Raw genomic sequence first — 22,085 nt, 5'->3', positions numbered from 1 at the left:
CCTTGTCATGTTTCAGGTACTCTAGCAAACGTGTATGCATACGCGTTTGCGGTCTCGTAAGAGAAAACTGGATCAAGCTGAGGAAGAAGTTGTAGTAGCTAAGGAAGTTTTTGATGAAGTTCTTGTCGAGGAGAAAGTTGAAGAAGAAGAAATTATTGCAATGGGAGAATCAGAAGCGAATACGAAGGCTTTGATGGATTACTCTCAACCGAAGATTAATGATATTCAGTCTAGCATTGTCCGCCCAGCCATCTCGGCTAACACCTTTGAGATCAAGTCGAGCACGAGTCAGATGATACAGAACTCAGTTCAGTTTGGGGGTTTTCTGACAGAAGACCCCAACATGCACATTAGAGATTTCATCGAGATCTGCGACACTTTCAAGTTCAATGGAGTTTCTGAAGATGCTATTAAGTTGAGGCTTTTCCCATTCTCTCTGTTGGATAAAGCTAAGTGTTGGTTACATTCTCTACCACCAGGGTCTATCATCAAATGGGAAGATCTTGCTCAAAAGTTCCTAACTAAATTCTTTCCTATGGCGAAAACTGCTGCAATCAAAAAACGAACTTACTCAATTAGCTCAGCAATCTGGAGAATCTTTATGTGAGGCTTGGGATCGCTACAAAGAGATGCTTAGAAAGTGTCCTCACCATGGGATGCCTGACTGGATGATCATTAACTGCTTTTATAATGGATTGGGTGCTACTTCTAGACCCATGCTTGATGCAGCATCAAGAGGAGCCTTATGGGCTAAAAGCTATGATGAAGCTTATGAATTGATTGGGTGATGGCTACCAATGAATACCAGAACCCAACTTAGAGACTACCCATAGGCAAGGTAGCAGGAATTCTGGAGTTAGATACAGCTTCTACTATAGCTGCTCAACTTAAGGCTTTGACGATGAAGGCAGATTCTTTGGCTAATTATGAAGTTAATCAGATCACTAGTATCTGTGAGCTTTGTGTTGGTGCCCATGAGACAGAGCAGTGTGTTGTTTCTAGTGAATTAGCTCAGTTTGTGAGCAACTTTCAGAGGTCGTAGAAACCAGTTCCAGCCACCTATTATCCTAACAACCGCAATCATCCTAACTTCAGCTGGAGTAATACTCAGAATGTGGTTCAACAGCCTTATCAACAGTATGCAGCAAAGCAATACAACCCTCCCGGTTTTCAGCAACCGCAATATGCACCAAGACAACAACTCCATCTACAAAAATCTAATAAAAAATCTGAATTGGAGGAGTGAGGCTCATGTGCAAGAGTCAGGCGGTTTCTATCAAGACCTTGGAGAATCAAATTGGGAAAATTGCCAATGCCTTGCTAAATCGTCAACCTGGTACACTCCCTAGTGACACTGAAGTGCCAGGAAATAGGGAAGCTAAGGAGCAGGTAAAGGAAATTATATTGAGGTCTGGGAAGGTTGCAAATCCCGAAAAATCTCAAGTTTCGGAAGAAGAAGTTGTGGCTGAAGAAGAAGTGCAGAAGGAAGCAGAAGTGGAACCAAGGAAGACTACTGTTGAACACACTCCTCCCGAGGGTAATACAGGGGAGAAACAGATCTATCCTCCACCTCATTTTCCTAAGAGGCTGCAGAAGAAAAAGCTGGATAAGCAGTTTGAGAAGTTTCTGAAGGTGTCCAAGAAACTTCATATCAACATATCTTTCGCTGAAGCTCTTGAACAGATGCCTAGTTATGCGAAGTTTATGAAAGGTATTCTCTCTCGAAAAGTGAAGCTTGATGATTTGGAGATAGTTGCTCTTACTGAGGAATGCAGTGATGTGCTGCAACAGAAGCTGCCTCTGAAGCTTAAAGATCCTGGAAGCTTCACTATTCTACCATTGGAAAAGTGTCATTTGACAAATGCTTATGTGACCTGGGAGCTAGCATCAATCTGATACCCTTATCAATCTTCAAGAAATTGGACTTACCTGATCCAAAGCCTACTTATATGATCTTGTAGTTGGCCGATCGTTCTATTACATATCCACGAGGCATTGTGGAGGATGTCTTGGTCAAGGTGGATAAACTCATCTTTCCTGCTGATTTTATTATTCTTGATTTCGAGGAGGATAAAAAGATTCTCATAATCTTGGGAAGACCATTCTTGGCTACTGGCCGAACCTTGATTGATGTGCGAAGGGTGAGCTTACTATGCGAGTGCTAGATCAGGATGTGACGTTCAATGTTTTTAATGCCATGAAATTCCCGACTGAAAATGAGGAGTGCTTAAAAGTGGATTTGGTCGATTATGTGGTTACTTCAGAACTTGATAAAATGCTAAGGTCTGATGCCTTAGAGAAGGCCTTGTTGGGGAATTCAGATAGTGAAGATAATGAAGGTGATGAACAGTTGTAGTATCTGAATGCTTCTCCTGGGAAGCGAAGGTTGGATATGCCTTTTGAATCTCTTGGATTGGAGGAGTTGAACAAATCTCCAAAGCGCTTCAAGCCTTCTATTGAGGAAGCTCCTACACTTGAGCTTAAACCATTGCCTGAACTCTTAAGGTATGCTTTTCTAGGTGATGCATCTAATTTTCCTGTTATTATTACATCCGACCTTTCATGTAGTGATGAGGAAAAGCTCTTAAAAATTCTGAGAGAATTCAAGTCGGCAATTGGATGGACTATAGCAAATATCAAGGGAATCAGCCCTTCTTATTGTATGCATAAAATTCTGCTAGATGAAGGTAGCAAGCTTACTGTTGAGAAACAGAGAAGGCTTAACCCAATCATGAAAGAATTTGTGAAGAAACAAATCCTCAAATGGCTAGATGCAGGGATCATCTATCCCATTTCTGACAGTTCTTGGGTGAGTCCAGTTAGTGTGTGCCGAAGAAAGGAGGTATCACCGTTGTTGCTAATGAAAAGAATGAGCTCATTCCTACTCGAACAGTCACGGGGTGGAGAGTTTGCATGGATTACAGGTGATAAGTGGCATTTTATACCACTTAGAACGTCTTAAAATGGCTTAAATTGGTGTCTTGAAATCAAGTATTTTGTGTATTTGATGCGTTTTTCTAGTGTTTATGCATTTCAGGGTATTAGTTGCATTTCGGAGGAGGAATCATCAAGAATAAGCCTTGGCATGTGTTCACCATTGCGAGAGGAAAAGAACGGGCAGATTACGGTGAAGAAACGGAGCAAACCTGGAATTTTTCCAGTAGGGTCCTGCGCGCCCGCGCAGCAATGCTGAGCGGCCGCGCAGCAGCCTTGCGCGCCCGCGCAGAAATGCTGAGCGGCCGCGCAGGGTCGGGGAAAAAGCTGAATTATTTTAGACTTCTACTTCTGTTTGGCTTCCAACTTTTATGTAATCTGAGTTTTATGGGACTATTATATAAGTAGATTTGAGACGTTTTCATAGAGAATATGAAGGAGATTATGTTTTAGATTGTGTTTTGCGCAAGAAGCGAAGGAGATAAGGAAGAAGACCGATTTAGCACACCGCAACGAAGAGGAAGCATATATTCTTGTGATTCTTGTTTCGTTGTAATGTTGGATGCTAGTTTTCTTGCTTTGACTTATTTACTCTTGTGACGTACTCTGTTTTAATATAATTAGTTTAGTTATTATTTTCTTGTGTTGTTTATCATGATTTCATATGAACCCATGATGGCGATAAGATCTATTATGGGCTAATCGTGATCATGGGGTTGCAACGGATTTATTATGAAATTCTTTAGTTAATTGTTTAATACTTTAGTGTGTGATGATTGCATGATATCTAGTATTGGTTGTGCGTATTCGTCTTATGTGCGTCGCGAACATATAAGATAGGGTGTTAATCTCTTGTGAAGCGATGGTGGATCTTGAGATTTAGAACTTGCCATGCTAGCATAGGTTCATGTACGTTGTGCATGATTAGTGGGTAACTCTAACAGTTTTATTTGCCCTATGTAATCAAAAGGAATAACTTGTGCTTAAATCGTTGTGTTGTCAATTTCTGTAGACATATAGGAACTCAACATAATTGATGACTATTCAACTTCTATCTTAATTGTGGATGTTTGGTAGAATGGTATTAGTACAATGAAAGTTGGCTTTTATCAGTTCCGTGTTATTCGATTAATATCATCACTGTCACATGCTAAAGGTAATAACAATGGCTATAGAAGGAATTAATAATGAAGTTGTGATCTCATGAGTGTTTTATTATTGATAAATTGAAGTGTTAGTTAAGTGGTTAATTAAGTAGTTAATTATAGTTAATATTTAATCAACAATTTAAGTGTTATCTTAACATTGAGAAGTAATCATACATTGGTGAGTGAGTTTAATTAGACAATAACTTAGTCTGAGTCTCTGAGGGAACGAACTAGAAAGTATTCTATATTACTTGCGAACATGTATACTTGCGTGAATATTAGTGCGTGATTTCGCCCTAACAAGTTTTTGGCGCCGCTGCCGGGGACTCGGCGTATTTGTTTAGTTTATGAGGGAAAAGTTCCTGGAAATTAAGATAATTCCTGAGTTAAAGGAAAAATCGTTGTAAATGTGTAGGTCGCTCCACACTTTATGCAAAAACGAAACCCTATAAGGGAATGAATAGACTTAACTTCTGCGAAACCTAATCAATGTTTCCCAAAAGTTAGGGGGCAAATGATAGGGATAAATAAGTCCTGATTGTATAATTAAATATTGCATTAATTATACAAGGTATGGGCTGCTGGGCCCAATAAGAAGATGTATGACATTCAGACCAGAAAGGTTAACATATCGATCAGGCCTGATGGACCAGATCAGGCCTGATGGAACAAAGAAGGCCCAAAAGCCCTGATTATTTATTAATTTTGTAATTAATAAATAAGGGAGAAAAACAGCTATTAAGATATGTCCTAGTGAGGATATAAATCCTTGTACATTGGCCTCCAAGGAACCTCATGGGATAAGGAATCAGCTTCCTACTCCTTAGGACTCCTAAGTCTATCCTAAATCAGAGACTTGACCACCAAGTCTCCTATACCAAGTCCAATTCAAGGACTCCCAACATTTATATAAGGGGTCTCACCCCACAAATCAGAACTACATTTTTTGACTTGATCCTTGGCAATCAGCAAGCTACGTAGGCATCTTGTTAAGGCAGATTGAGTCATGAAACACAAGAGCAGTCAAAATCGAGCCTTGAAGCTCACGTTCCTTATAATTAGATACAGCAATTATATATATTAGATTTAATCCACAACAGTTACCTCCTTAGGAGAATTCTATACGATATGTATAGACTCCGTATGGTTAGATATTAAGATTTCATGGAAAGTGAATTACGACAGTAGGTCAGTGGTGGACCATAGTAATGCAGCAATGATTCTGTGAGTAATAAGTCGATTACAACCGTGAGAGAGTTGTATTGGAATGGATGTTGAGATTGAGTACCACTAATCGGGTCGTGGTGGTGTATAAGTTATCATTGATAGACTAATTAAGTAGATTATCTACCTATTGAATACTTATTCCTTCTTATCAATAGAGAGTCGTATTACTATACGAAGAAAGTTACGGAATAGCAATGGATTCTAGTAACTATGATGTCTAGAATGAAATCCCTTATTCGAGTTTCGATGTCGAGGGAGTTTCAAAGGTGAGTGTTTATGAGCTCGAGGAAGAGCATGGGTCCATAGAAGGATGGACGGAATAGCAAAATATTTAGGCATGTGAAATACGATGCTATAATATTTGATGTTGATATAAATACATATATGTTTTGTTCTCCTATGGCAAACCTCTATATTTTAGGGGTAGATTCCAAGCCAGATATTTTGTGGCAGTATATTTTATATATATACAATTCTCTTCAATTCGTTCTTTTCTCTCCTTTTCATTTCATATAAGCTGAGAAGAACAACCCTTCCAGAAGGGGAGGTATTGACGAATGACTATCTATTTGTGTGATAGAAGCCTAGTAGGATACCACATGTTGTTTAATTGCTTGTCAAGTACTAAAGGCTGGCCACCTTCTGTACTAACTATGCAATAGAACAAGTGTTCATGATCATAGTGATCTCTCAACAAATTCCTTTACTTCTGTATGATGGATCAAGTTTTCGAAGATGGAAGCAGCTAAAGGAAGTAGTATCAGTACGGTGGTATTCCGATTCTAACGCGTTAGTGATACTAAGGTTGACGTGGTTATTAAAAGGTTATAGAACGTTAACGAGCAAAAGTATAACCAGTATAATATTAGGAACGGAAGGTAGTAGCGATTACGAACTGGAAAAGAATGGGTATTGAGAAGCAAAAGCTCTAATGCTAAAAGCTATAATGAGAGTCTGTTCAATAGACTTGAAAGAATTTGGAATGATCACTTAACGCGGATTGAGTTTTCTCACGATAATAGATCGTATGTCAGGTATCGAGATGCCGTCTTATGAGATCTTTAAGGGAAGACAATGCCGATCTCCCTTATGTTAGGATGATATTGCAGAGCGCAAGATGCTCGGACCAACAGTGGTCCAAAGGACCAAGGGTATGATAGATCTAATCAGAGGACGGCTGGTAGTAGCCCAAGATAGACATAAAAAGTATGTTGATTTGACACGAAAGGACAAAGAATAGGAAATAGGGGACCTAGTAATGTTAAAGGTATCCCTTGGAAATGATTGATGAGGTTCAAAAAGAAAGGAAAGCTAAGCCTACGAATTGTTGGACCCTTTGAGGTATTAAGACGTATTGGGAAGTTAGCATACGAGCTAGCCCTACCCCCGAACATGTAGCAAGTCATAACGTGTTTCACGTATCAATTTTAAGGAAGTGTAATTCGGATGCCAGATAAATAGGGGCATATGAGCGCATAGACATGCAACCAAACGTAACCTATATGGAGCAACCAGGAAGGGTTATAGATTGAAAAAGGAACAAGTGCTTAGGAGAAGGGTTATCAAACTATTCAGAGTTTGATGAAAGAACCACAATGTGGAAAATTTTACTTGAGAGTTAGAAAGCGCAATGCTAAGAAAGTATCCCTATTTATTTTCTATCTGATTCCGGGACATAATCCTTTTAAGGAGGGGAGACTGTAATAACCCCAAATTTTGAAACTTTTGAAACCCTTATGAATAGTGTTTTGCTGATTATGCTAAATAAGAAAACTTTTCATGCCACACTATGTAGGGGTTCTTTTATTGATCTTCTGGGATATTATTAGTACTCTATGTGGTATATAAGTGTATGTAAAGATCGTCAGAATCCAAATTCGAACACTTTGATTTTTCCCGAAAATCTACCAGATACAGAAAGAATTGAGTATAAGGTAACAGAATAAAAAGGATTTAAATTCAAGGATTATAAGAGAGGATCATAAAAGGAATATAATGTATTGAGAAAGGTTAAGGAAACCTAAGTAATAAGATCCCGGGTATGATCCCTCAAACGATAAATGAAAACGAAAGTTAAGCGAACCGTATAACAGATCAGCGGTCATTAGGCAAGTAATTAGAAGCTAATCAAAGAGGTTAGTGGGGATGATGTCACCAAACTAATAAGAAGAGGACAAAGGTGGGAGGATGACATCACATGATGACATAAGTATGACCAAAGCAAGTGTGTTGTTGGTTGATTTAGAACCACACAAAAGTTACCATGGTAAAAGGTAATAAAACAAAACAAAACAAATCAAAATCAACCAACCAACAAATCATTTCACCAAAACACAAAGTTATTTCACCATTCTTCATCTTTGCTCTCGGCTTTCAAGGAAAAAGCAAGGAAGAAAAATCCAAAGTCCAAGCTCCACTCAAGCATAAATTCCATGGTTTGTTTTATGGATTCTACATTTCATAACTTAGCTTGGGTATGATTTTAAGCTCTTGATTCAAATGGATTCATAGCTAATTAATTCACCAAAGATTAGGGTGAATAGTGTTTTCAAATTTTAACTTTGTGTTTCTTGATTTCATTTGCAAGATCAAGGTTATATAAGGATAGATCAAGGTTCTTTGAGGCTCCCTAGTAACTTTCCTCCCTCCAAGAAAGGTATAAATCTTCACACCCTTTAGTAATAAGTTTGAATGTTGAAGTTTGGAGATGGTTTGGATGGATGAGTAGTAATTTGAATGATAAGCATGATTCGAGCTTAATTGTTAAGTAGTTTAGTTGAATTTAGAGGTGTTATAATATATGATTGGATTGAGATCCTTGAGATTATTATGACTGAAATCAGTAGCATTGATGTGTATCTTGAGTTTTTATTGATTGGTAGTTGGATTGATATGATTTGGAATGGTAAAAATTTGGGAAATCGCGTAAACATAGCCGTCGTAATGTCCGATTTACTTTAGACTGTTTTTGTTCTTAACATCAGGACCCTTGAACTCACTGTTAGGTTTTGACCATTGCCATATTTAGATAGTTCATGTTACGAGCTTCGTTTGGATATGTGGTACGCTTGAATCCGATGTACGGTTTAGGAGAAACGATCATTTTAAGTAACGGCGTTTCGCGACCGAACCATTACCCCTCGCCCTACTTTGAAACCTTGGTTAAGGCCCTTTAAATGACTAATTGGGATATAAAACAATTATTTAAAGAGTATTAGGCAGTTGGTAAGGCACTCGCGAAAGAATCGCCTTAAAACCCTTAATGGTTAATTTATTAAAAATGGTGGAGCCGAGGGTACTCGAGCGACTTAAGTGAATCGTTAAGCGCGAAAGCGAACGTTACTCTAAATGGTTAAAGTCTAGTTTCTTAAGCGACCAGGGTTTAATTCCGACTTATGTTGTTGTTCATAGGTTATCGTACCCACTCTAAGCTTAAGTCTATCCGGGAGCACTCGGGCAAGTTTTCTATCCGTTATACTGTTGTTGTGATGTATACATATGTATATGCATTATCTTGTGATAGATGCATAATGGTTAATTAGCGAATTCTTGCGATATATTGTAGCATGTGATATGGTATATATGCATGCCTGTTTCTTAATCTTGATACAAATATCTGTTGATTCAGTTGATAATACATATGCTAGAGATAAGCGGTAATTTACATATACCCTTAGTATAGGGACCCAGAGGTGAACATTTTTTTAAAACCGGGAGTCGATGCTTTCGAGTATAATATATATATATATATATATATATATATATGAATAGTTTTTAAAACTATGAATCAAATAAGGTTTATTCGATAACTTTAGTTTATTAATGAATATTATTTTAAATATTCATTCGAGGACTTATGACTCCGCTTAATTTATTTATGAATATTATTATTTGAATATTCATTCGAGGACTCATGACTCCGATTATTTACCAAATAATATTCTTTATTTTATTAAAGAATAATGTGTCGATAATCAAACTTACTTTTGATTATTCAAATAAAGATAGTACTTTCGTATAAGTATATCTTTGGTTATTTAATATTCATTTAAAGTATAAGTTCTAAAACTTCTACTTCAATTATTTTTATAAAGATTATTCTTTATGGAAATATTATTTAAATAATAATATTCAGGTATTTTCTAATATATTTGGACTGATTTATTTTATTAAATCAGCATCACTCCAAACATTCTTAAAAATGTTTTCGAGTCTTCAAAATGATTTGTAAAGGTTAGGGCGGATCCCAAAACTCATTCTTATATTTAAGATCCTCCTTTCGAAGGGGATTTAAATACTCGCTCAAAACCTGAGGGATCCGGCTCTGTGGTGTATTTTATATTCGCAACAAGGTTGCTATTCTGATAAAAGAGTTTTTGATTACTTACCCAACACTCGGGAAGTAAAATTCTTGGAACAAGTTAATCCATTAACAGGCATCGCCTGGGAAATATCGGTGAGTTTTCCTTTCCATCTAGATACGACTTCTTAGTGGAGCCATATCAACAAGTTTCTACTTGGGGAAAGGGAGAACGAGCTTTACGTTTCAGGGTCATGGATTTCATCTGAACTAGGAGTGGCGTAAGTGGTCGAGTAGCGCCGACCCAGCCTTATTATATTGGCCCAAATGGCCCGGAAGTTCCGCTAAGACGGTCCATTCCTTAGGAGTCCAGTGTTCGGTTGACAAGTAAATCTGACAGGTTCTCCTCTACATGTAGAAAATGGTGGGGATGTACTACTACGACTGATCATCGTAAGTGGTCTTCCTAGCGCGGCAAACTCCCGTAATGAGTTCATCATCCAATTGGATATTTCTGCAACACTACCCAGAGCACTTCGATAGAAAGGCTACGGTTGGGCGATTGTTGAGTGTTGGCAGGGTCGAGTTTTCAAAATGATGTTTGCATCAAATGAAGTATCTCGTAACTTCATTTTATTTTGATGATATTTTAAATATTGATTCTATACAAGTTTTGTCTTGTAGCTTAATCTATGGGATGAACTATTTATACATTGAACGGTGGTAGTTCAAGTAGTATTCGGAAAAAATATAAGTATATTGGAGTATCTTGTAACTTCATCTTTTAAACTTATATCTAGTTAATGATTGTCTTATGAATGACAAAGGTTTCAGGAAAACGTTGAGACAAGGTCAGATATATTAGATCACCTTGCAACGATATTTTTATACAGTTATAAACTGGAACTCTGTGTATATTATACATGTCAGAGGATTTCAAAGATTGTGAAAAGTATATATGTATATATATACTGAATATTTTGCGACTTGGTCGCGTAAGATATCAGCTTGGTTCATTTCTTCTTGACCAAGACTTTCATGAGTACTATGAGAATGCTCATATATTATTAATCATTATACATATTATTTTGGTGGGCTTGTTGCTCACCCTTGCTTTCTTCTTTCATCACACAACAACATATAGAAAAGATGAACAGGACCAAGCTCCCGATTCGCAAGCGGTTAGGAAACGTTCCGCAGTTTCCTGTAGGCGTTGATGCCGTTATAGCCGAGGTAGGATCTACCAATAGGCTAGGCTTTCAACTTCTGATGTACCAGATTTATGTATATTTATGAATTATAATAATGGCAAAGAAATATAAATTTATTCAGAAACCCTTTTGAGGTGTAATGGCTTATAATTGTGGAATAAAATGACTTGTGTTATTTTTGGTATTCATCTCTGAGACTATAATTTGTGGTGTGTGTGTGTATATTGTGAGGTCACAGTACGTAGTAGTTCGTTGTTTATTAAGATTAAGTGTTATTAAGGGAATAGAACTCGTGACAACCCGGATCCCCGACCCCAGATTTGGGGGTGTTACAGGCATTTATTTATTGATTAAACAGGTTGATTTGGATTGAGGTTTTGTAGTAACGACCAAATCCTCTGACCCCGGATTTGGGGGCATTACAGATGCTAAATACCTTCCGCTGGAATTTGCATTTTAATTTAATAGGTTAATTTGGATTTTGGTTTCATAGTGACGACCAAATCCTCTGACCCCGGATTTGGGGGCGTTACATGTTGGTATCAGAGCTGAGGTTATAGTAAACTAGAAACGAGAGTGTGTAGGAGTGTGTATAGCTATATGAGGACGCTTGAGCTCATATCGAGTTCCTGTTGGACTATTGGATATAGTATCAATGAGTAAGCTAAGATAGACGCATTCGTTAGAGATGGTTGTGATGAGCTAGACCAAACTCCTGGCAGTTGCAAAGCTTTATTGGGGAATCTTCCGAGGCTACTACAATTCGACGATGATGAAGATTATTGATATCCTTGGAATATAAAAAAGTGTCTAGAAGCCGATGACGAGTCAACAGAAGAGTTCAAATAGAAGATAAGTATTAAGACCTTGGCAATACCTTCTCTTTCTATAAATTCTTTTGACATCTCTCAAAAAGAGGTATATGTTAGAGGATATATTCCCTAACACCCGTTTAATCATTTTGTGCCAGAATCTTGTTATTTGGATTCCATTTTATCCAAAAAAATCAGCTTTGAAATCTTTTCAGTTTTATTCCTTTGATTTTGAATTCCTTTCATATTCTTTTACTCTGACTGAGACTATAGGGGACACAAGGTATATCTGTCTGTGTGATAGGAGTTGGATGGGACGCCATCACTTGTGTGTGTTGTGACTACAAGAAGGTTAACATCCTTTAGTAGTGTCTTAATTTGGATACGCAATACCAAGTTCATTTCATCATGTTGATCTCTAAGTTATTCTTTCATTTCAATAACATTTTCTCAAAAATTCAGATTTTTGGTAACCACGATGGTGGGACACTCGTTATTATATAAAATTCTTTTCTCTTTGAAATTCCATGATTTTATCATCTGAAATATTCGAAGGTATGCCAATCAAGTCGGACTGAGTTATTTTGGTTAAGTCAAAGTGAGGCTATGTTATGGGATTACCAAGGACGACAGTGAATTGCAATACGGTTATAATACTATTGGCATATAATAAAGTCAGTTTGTTTCTTTACTTCTCTCTCTATTTATCTCTCTCTTTCTTTCTCTTTATTTTTCTCTCTATCCTTCTTTCTCTCGATCAGCAAAAGTGATTCTATTGAGAAATTGGTCAAATGACATGTGGAAAGAACAATGGTGCGGAGTGAAGCTCCCGTGATAACTGTGTGGTATAAGGAATTGTAATATTATTGAGAATTTTAAGATAAGTTACATATGCAAGATTGGAAAGTTGGTAACAAGACCCTTAGTGCTTTCTTCAGCTGATTCCGAGGACGGAATCCTTATAAGGGGTAGATTGTAATATCCCATATTTTCAGATATTATTATTATTATTATCATGTGAAATTGTTTATTGATTTTTATGTGAATTTTAGTGAATTATCTGGTAATTGGAGTTGATGTTTTGGATGTTTATATGTGATATTATTTGAGTATTTTAATTTTTATATGTGCAGAATAAAGTATAGGTAATTATGGTATTTTTCTAGTAATTTTTGGATCGTTATATGATTTTATAATGATGTATAGATTTAATGATTATTTTCTATATAATTACAAAACTATTTTATAAAATCAGGAATCGTCCAACCTCAAACGTTTTTACGTTTTTCCTTTATGGGAATATTATTTAAGATTCAGATATTTTTTAACATATCGGGACTGATTTATTTTATTAAATCATCATTACTCTAAACATTCTTTAAAATGTTTTCGAGTCTTCAAAATGATTTTAAAAGTTAGAGCGGATGCCAAAACTTATTTTCAAATTTAATATCTTCATTTCGAAGGGGATTTAAATACTCGCTTAAAATCTAAGGGATCCGGCTCCATGGCGTATTTTTGGTGCAATAAAGTTGCTAATTTAATAAAAGAGTTTGATTACTTGCCCAACATTCGGGAAGTAAGCCCAATCAAAATGCGTCGGGATAAGCGACATGGGTTCAGTGGGAGTCCATCAAGGTGTAAGTGGCTGAGTGGCAGTCCATCTAAGCGTAAATGGCTGAGTGGCAGACCATCATAAGGTCCTAATGCGGCCAGTGTGATGACCAGTGGGGAATTCATCCATCTACTAGTAGAAAAGGTGAATTAATTAGTGTCTTTGCCTGATCAGCAAGATATCATATTTATGCCAAAGTTTCTTCTTTCCAAAATTCTTGGGAATGACAACTCTGCTTATACTTTTCATAGCAGAAGAGTGTATGAGATGTATATATAGAGGTATATATATATATATATATATATATATATATATATATATATATATATATATATATATATCGGGACTTAATGAAGTATCTCGTAACTTTATTTCTTTCAAATGATATTTCAAAGATTGAATCTATTCAAGTCTTATCTTGTAATCTCATCTATGTGATAAACCTTTGAAAACTTATTATACTTTGAACAGTGGTAGTTCAAGTAGTTTTCTAAAATGATATAAGTATATTGAAGTATTTTGTAACTTCATCTTCTTTTAAGCTTATATCCAGTAAGTAATTATCTTACACTTGATAAAGATTTTCAGTGAGTTATCAACCCAGATACTTGCATTATTGATTAAACTATATATTATCTTGCGAGCTGTAATGCTCACTATTGCTTCATTTCTTTATCACACAAGAACAGTTAGGAAGGATGGTCAGACTCAAGCAGACCCAGCGCAAGAGCGTGGGAAGCGTCTCGCGCCTTCCCGTTGATATCATAGCTGCCATAGCTGCAGAGGTAGATCTATCTGTAGACCAGGCATTCTACTTTTGGGAATCAATTATGTATAATTATAACTTTCGTTGGATAATGCAATAAACGGTAAACTTATTAAGTAATCAATTTGGGTTGTAATAACTTTTAACTTATGGATTTCAAGGACTTTACTTATTTCAATTTCATCTCTGAGACTATAACATGTTGTGGTGTGTGTTATTGTGGGGTCACAGCATGAGGTTATTTATTTTTAATTAAGTTAAGTGATATATATGGAAAGAAAGACCATGACGACCCGGATCCCCAACCCCGGATCTGGGGGTGTTACACAATAAAACGGCACTAACCACCTCACGGTTTTCCATATCCCCATAGTAATGCTTCAACCTCTGTCCATTCACCTTGAATGCTTGGCCTGGATCATTCTCAAAAATCTCCACCGCTCCATGCGGAAACACAGTTTTGATAATAAACGGCCCTGACCACCTCGACTTCAACTTTCCAGGAAAAAGACGGAGACGAGAGTTGAATAACAAAACTTGTTGCCCCGGCACAAATAATTTGAGCACTAGACCCCTATCGTGCCACCTCTTGACTTTTTCCTTATACATTTTGTTGTTCTCATACACTTGAAGTTGAAACTCATCGAGTTCATTTAATTGAAGCATTTTTTATTACCGGCTGCATCCAAATTAAGGTTTAACTTCTTCAAAGCCCAATATGCCTTATGCTCGAGCTCCACAGGCATATGACATCCCTTACCATAAACCAACTGAAACGGCGACATGCCAAATGGAGTCTTGTATGTTGTTCGATACGCCCAAACAGCTTCATATAGCTTCAAAGACCAATCCTTCCTTGATGGACACACAACTTTCTCTAGAATACCCTTGATCTCTCTGTTAGACACCTCAGCTTGACCATTATTCTGAGGGTGGTAGGTTGTAGTAATGCGATGATTCACATTATATCTTTGCATTATAGCAGTGAACTGACGATTGCAGAAATGCGATCCCTCGTTACTGATTATGACTCTTGGAGTCCCAAATCGTGTTAATATCTGCTTATGAAGAAAACTCAGCACTACCTTCAAATCATTTGTCGGCAAAGCCTTGACTTTAACCCATTTCGAGACATAATCAACCACCAATGAGATATACTGATTATTGCAAGATGAGACAAACGGCCCTATGAAGTCAATTGCCCAAACATCGAAGACCTCAACCTCGAGAAGCACATTAAGAGGCATCTCATCCCTCTTAGACATATTACCTACACGCTGGCATCGGTCACACTTCAAAACACATTGATGCGCATCATTAAACAATATAGGCCAGAAAAATCCTGCTTGAAGGATATAAGCTGCTGTCTTTTCTCCATCATAGTGGCCTCCACACGCAGTCGAATGGCAATCTCACAAGATCCCCCCCCCGTTTCGCTGTACGGAATATATTTCCTGATGATCTGGTCATCTCCTTGCCTAAACAAATATGGCTCATCCCACATGTACCACTTCACCTCATGAAGAAACTTCTTCCTTTGAGCAAAAGACAAGTCTGGAGGCATGATATTACTCACAAGATAGTTCACGATGTCTACGAACCACAGTTCTTCTTCTTGTACCCCAAACAGCTGCTCATCGGGAAAAGACTTATTTATCAATGTTCTATCCTATGAAGTTACACTTGGATCTTCTAAACGAGAGAGATGATCAGCGACTTGATTCTCAGTACCTTTTCTGTCCTTGATCTCTAACTCAAATTCCTGAAGTAAAAGAACCCATCGAATCAATCTAGGCTTCGAGTCCTTCTTTGAGACGAGATAGCGAATAGTGGCGTGATCAGTGAATATTGTCACCTTCGTCCAAAGAAAATAAGATCGAAATTTCTCAAAATCGTAGACAATGGCTAAGAGTTCTTTCTCAGTAGTAGTATAATTCAGTTGAGCACCATTGAGGGTCTTACTAGCATAGTAGACCACATGAAATATGTTGTTCTTTCTCTGCCCAAGAACTGCTCCAACTGCATAATCACTTGCATCGCACATCATCTCAAAAGGTTCATCCCAATTAGGTGCAGTTATGACAGGTGTCGTGATTAAACTCTTCTTCAAGAACTCAAAAGCAGTTAGGCACTCATCATCAAACTTGAACGGGACATCTTTCTATAGAAGATTGCACAAAGGTTTGGAGATTTTTGAGAAGTCCTTGATGAAACGCCTATAGAAACCAGCATGACCAAGAAAGCTGCGGACTCCCTTAACAGAAATTGGTGGAGGAAGGTTTTCGATAACCCCCACCTTGGCTTTGTCCACCTTAAGACCTTTACTAGAGACCTTGTGCCCAAGAATAATGCTCTGTCGCACCATAAAATGACATTTTTCCCAGTTCAGAACCAGATTGGTCTCAAGACACCTTTTAAGAACGGAGCCAATATTTTGAAAGCATTCGTCAAAAGAATCACCAAACATAGAGAAATTGTCCATAAATACCTCCACATTATGACCAATCATATCAGAGAAGATATCCATCATGCATCTCTGAAATGTGGCAGGTGCTCCACACAACCCAAAAGAAACTCTTCTGAAGGCAAAAGTTCCAAACGGAAAAGTGAAAGTAGTTTTTTCATGATCCTCTAGAGCAATGCAAATCTGATTATAACCCGAATAGCCATCCAGAAGACAATAGTACTCATGCCCAGCCAACCTGTCAAGCATCTGATCAATAAATGGAAAAGGGAAGTGATCCTTCCTTGTGGGCTTGTTCAGCTTCCTGTTGTTAGGGCGAAATCACGCACTAATATTCACGCAAGTATACGCATTCGCAAGTAATATAGAATACTTTCTAGTTCGTTCCCTCAGAGACTCAGACTAAGTTATTGTCTAATTAAACTCACTCACCAATGTATGATTACTTCTCAATGTTAAGATAACACTTAAAATTGTTGATTAAATATTAACTATAATTAACTACTTAATTAACCACTTAACTAACACTTCAATTTATCAATAATAAAACACTCATGAGATCACAACTTCATTATTAATTCCTTCTATAGCCATTGTTATTACCTTTAGCATGTGACAGTGATGATATTAATCGAATAACACGGAACTGATAAAAGCCAACTTTCATTGTACTAATACCATTCTACCAAACATCCACAATTAAGATAGAAGTTGAATAGTCATCAATTATGTTGAGTTCCTATATGTCTACAGAAATTGACAACACAACGATTTAAGCACAAGTTATTCCTTTTGATTACATAGGGCAAATAAAACTGTTAGAGTTACCCACTAATCATGCACAACGTACATGAACCTATGCTAGCATGGCAAGTTCTAAATCTCAAGATCCACCGTCGCTTCACAAGAGATTAACACCCTATCTTATATGTTCGCGACGCACATAAGACGAATACGCACAACCAATACTAGATATCATGCAATCATCACACACTAAAGTATTAAACAATTAACTAAAGAATTTCATAATAAATCCGTTGCAACCCCATCATCACGATTAGCCCATAATAGATCTTATCGCCATCATGGGTTCATATGAAATCATGATAAACAACACAAGAAAATAATAACTAAACTAATTATATTAAAACAGAGTACGTCACAAGAGTAAATAAGTCAAAGCAAGAAAACTAGCATCCAACGTTACAACGAAACAAGAATCACAAGAATATATGCTTCCTCTTCGTTGCGGTGTGCTAAATCGGTCTTCTTCCTTATCTCCTTCGCTTCTTGCGCAAAACACAATCTAAAACATAATCTCCTTCATATTCTCTATGAAAACGTCTCAAATCTACTTATATAATAGTCCCATAAAACTCAGATTACATAGAAGTTGGAAGCCAAACAGAAGTAGAAGTCTAAAATAATTCAGCTTTTTCCCCGACCCTGCGCGGCCGCTCAGCATTTCTGCGCGGGCGCGCAAGGCTGCTGCGCGGCTGCTCAGCATTGCTGCGCGGGCGCGCAGGACCCTACTGGAAAAATTCCAGGTTTGCTCCATTTCTTCGCCGTAATCTGCCCGTTCTTTTGCTCTCGCAATGGTGAACACATGCCAAGGCTTATTCTTGATGATTCCTCCTCCGAAATGCAACTAATACCATGAAATGCATAAACACTAGAAAAACGCATCAAATACACAAAATACTTGATTTCAAGACACCAATTTAAGCCATTTTAAGACGTTCTAAGTGGTATAAAATGCCACTTATCACACCCCCAAACTTAAATCGATGTTTGTCCTCAAGCATCACAGACTCAAAACAAATAAAAATATGCATGAATGCAATCTATATGAAAATGCAACGATCCCCCTTACTACAATTAACCAACCAAATTGTCACGTCTCAACGAATGCAGTTAGACACTAAAGATCAATAAACTCATGCAAACGGACATACAGCCAGAAACGTGGTGTGTGCAAATGCTTAACAGATATGCTTCGGAACTAGACCAATTACTATGACTAGACTATCCTCAAGGCAATCCTATGATTATACAAAGAATAAAAATTCTAGGCACAAAGTGATATACAACACTACAAGAACTCTGGAGCTTACTACGGAATCGTGCTTTTTATTTACAACTCAAATGCTTATTTGACCGTGCAATGAGTGAGATCCACAAAAGACTTATACAATGGTATCCATGTAACGAGCGTTAGGTTAGCGGATCCCAGACTCTAAAAGCCTTAGGTCACTAGGCACAAAGTCCCCTAAGAACTTAATAACTCGAATACCAAAGAGCCCACTTTTGATCAATTATACAAAAAATTTTTTTTTTTTTTTTCTGAGCAAGTGCGTTTCGCTCCATCTTGCTCAACCCTAGACTACTCGCATAACATGCGAGCCGGCTACTAGCCATTTGACGCCTAGCCACAACTAGCAACAAATTCCATTTTTACTCCATTTTTTTTTCTTTTTCATGCCTTTACCACTAAGAACCTATTATCAAATTCTAAGCATAATAAATAGATTATCCTCGAAAATAATCAGATCATAACAACAATCTAGCCCTTAAGCATTCTCTAAGACTTAGTGAAAATACAAGTGCTTCTAGCATGCATATCAACCTACACAACTTAATATCACTTTAATGCTATCACTACACTCGCATCAATATCACAATTCAGTCGATAAATCATTGCAAAAGGGATCATGGTATATGCATGAGCTATATGATATGACAAACAAATAAAGCTATATAAAAAAAACTATATGGCAAAAATTATGCAACTATATGAACTAACTATCATGAATATGCAGCTATATGACACACACAAAATATTCCTTAACTACCACCCCCAAACTTAAAATCTTCACTGTCCCCAGTGAAGGTAGTAGAAAGGAACACAGGGTATACCTACTCGGAGTCATCATCATCATCACCCTCAGTGGGTGGAGTATCAGGCGGCGGGTATGCAGAGTCTTCACCAAAAATTGGCCACTGGATATCAGCTCCAAGGCCTCGAAAAGCAGTCCCTAACGCAAGAGTGAGCTCCTGAGCAAACCTGCTCTGCGTCTCATACATGGCATCCATTCGCCGTGAAAGCCTCCTATACTGGGCATCACCCATCCCAGCACCCTCCTGAGCTCTCGAAGAACCAGCCTCACCACGCCCTGGCCTAGCCATAGTAGCACCTCGTGCTGGACGTCCTCCTGGAAGACGATAACCCAGCCCATGCTCCTCAGGCTCACCACCGGTCCACTCCTGCATCTCATTTAGAGTGCCAGAATCTATCGGAGCTGCTGGCAACTGCAACTGCTCATGAGCCAGCCAGTTCACTCCTACTGCTCGGCATAGCTTCGTAACCGTGGATGCATAAGGGATGTTCATATGCTTTGCTCCCCTCAAAAACTTCAGAATTCCTTGGTAGATAAACTCACCAAGGTCCACATAGTATTCCTCATTCAGAATTCCCCACAACAACTGTGCTCTCTCAACTGTGACCTCGTGTGCATGTGAAGAAGGCAAAATATTAGCACATATAAATGCATTCCATGCACGGGCATACCTGTTCATGGCGATCGCCGGAAAGTGACGATACTCATTATTGGCTGGACTGCGGTTCTAAACTGTGCCCGGTCGACAGAGAGTCGCACAAATCAAATCCAAGTCAAAATCCTCAGCAGTCTTTTCATTCCAATTCTCCTCCTCGGGCTTCCTCTCTCGCTGTCCAATCACACGGCGAATCGCCGCAGGATGATAATCAACCGTCAGCCCACGAACTACAGAAAACCCATTCTTTTCAGCCTTCGCGTTCGCGTAGAACTCGCGAACAACACTCATCGGTACTGCTTCGGGTGACTCACAAAAAGCTATCCACCCCTTCTCTGCAATCATGGGCAACAACTCACCATCCCTCCCTGATGGTAAAAACCCCCTCTCCTTCAGAATCGGCTTCCCCAACAGCCTAGTGTACTCCTCCTCCGCAGCTCTGTCAGTTAACCGAGGCCTTGCAGCAGTACCCCTTGATGAATCAGTAGTAGGAACTGTGCTGCTGCTGTCAATAGTGCGTGCTCTCTTGGGTGCCATTGATTTGTGAATAAAAGTGTGTAAGAACTGATTTTTGATGTTTATGAGAGGGTTTAAGTGTAGGAAGTTTGTGGGAGATATGTGGGATAGGTGTATGTATATATAGGGTGTGGAGTAGGTTAAATTAGATTAGGAGTGGGGTTGAGGGATAAAATCATGGGGTAATGGGAAAAGAATTCGTGGGTTTATGGGCTGTGATGGGTTTTTGTGTTTTTTTTTTTTTTTTTTGAACTGTAAAAAATTTTCTGGAACTCGACCCCTGCGCGGCCGCTCAGCATTTCTGCGCGGGCGCGCAGAGGGTCTCTGGAAAAAAAAATTTTCAGCCCCTGTTTTCTTATTTTTTTGTGTTTTTGGATAGGTTATTAACTTCTAAGGGTTCCTGTAACAACAATTCATGGGTTTCCTCCCACGCAGCGCTTCTTTTTCGTCATTAGCTTGACGTTCCGTACCTTTCTCAAGTAGCCAACAAAATGGCACTAACCACCTCTCGGTTTGCCATGTCCCCATAGTAGTGCTTCAACGGCTGACCGTTAACCTTAAATGCTTGGTCCGAATCATTCTAAAAAATTTCCACCGCTCCATGTGGAAACACAGTTTTGACAATAAAAGGTCCAGACCACCTTGATTTCAACTTCCCAGGAAAAAGTCGGAGCCGAGAGTTGAATAACAGAACTTGTTGCCCTGGCACAAATAACTTAGGATGTAGCTTCCTATCGTGCCACCTCTTCACCTTTTCCTTATACATTTTGTTATTCTCGTACGCTTGAAGTCGAAATTCATCAAGTTCATTAAGCTGAAGCATTCTTTTCTTACCAGCTGCATCTAAATCCAGGTTCAATTTCTTCAATGCCCAGTAGGCCTTATGCTCAAGCTCCGCCGGTAGATGACATCCCTTACCGTACACCAACTGAAACGGTGACATCCCAAGTGGAGTTTTGTATGCTGTTCTGTAAGCCCAAACAGTTTCATCGAGCTTTAAAGACCAATCCTTCCTTGACGGACAAACAACCTTCTCTAGAATGCGCTTTATCTCTCTGTTAGACACTTGCGCTTGACCATTTGTTTGCGGATGATAGGCAGTAGCTACTCGATGATTCACATTATAACGCTGCATCATAGAAGTGAACTTACGGTTGCAAAAATGCGATCCTTCATCACTTATGATTACCCGAGGCGTTCCAAACCTTGTGAAAATTTGCTTATGAAGAAAATTTAGCACTGCCTTTGCATCATTTGTCGGTAAAGCTTTAACTTCGACCCATTTTGAGACATAATCGACTGCCAGCAAGATGTACTGATTATTGCAATGAAATCGATTCCCCATACATCAAAGACCTCGACTTCAAGCATCACATTTAATGGCATCTCATCCTTCCTTGACAAATTTCCCACTCTTTGGCAACGATCACACCTTAAAACAAACTGATGAGCATCCTTGAACAAAGTAGACCAGAAAAAACCTGCTTGCAGAATACGAGCTGCCGTCTTCTCACCTCCATAGTGTCCACCATAAATCGTG

At 38.3% G+C, this 22,085-nt stretch overlaps 1 non-coding gene and 1 pseudogene across 1 annotated transcript; both read right to left on the bottom strand.

The window, feature by feature from the left end:
* LOC141714431 (uncharacterized) overlaps positions 1-22,085 on the bottom strand; it is a 149,935-nt pseudogene that overhangs the window by 96,249 nt on the left and 31,601 nt on the right.
* Positions 553-658, bottom strand: LOC141715409 (small nucleolar RNA R71). The gene has a single exon (XR_012572174.1). It is a non-coding gene; the product is annotated as a small nucleolar RNA R71 (small nucleolar RNA).

Source organism: Apium graveolens, chromosome 3, assembly GCF_009905375.1.
Source record: "Apium graveolens cultivar Ventura chromosome 3, ASM990537v1, whole genome shotgun sequence".
NCBI lineage: Eukaryota > Viridiplantae > Streptophyta > Magnoliopsida > Apiales > Apiaceae > Apium > Apium graveolens.
This window is presented reverse-complemented; position numbering and strand designations above follow the sequence as displayed.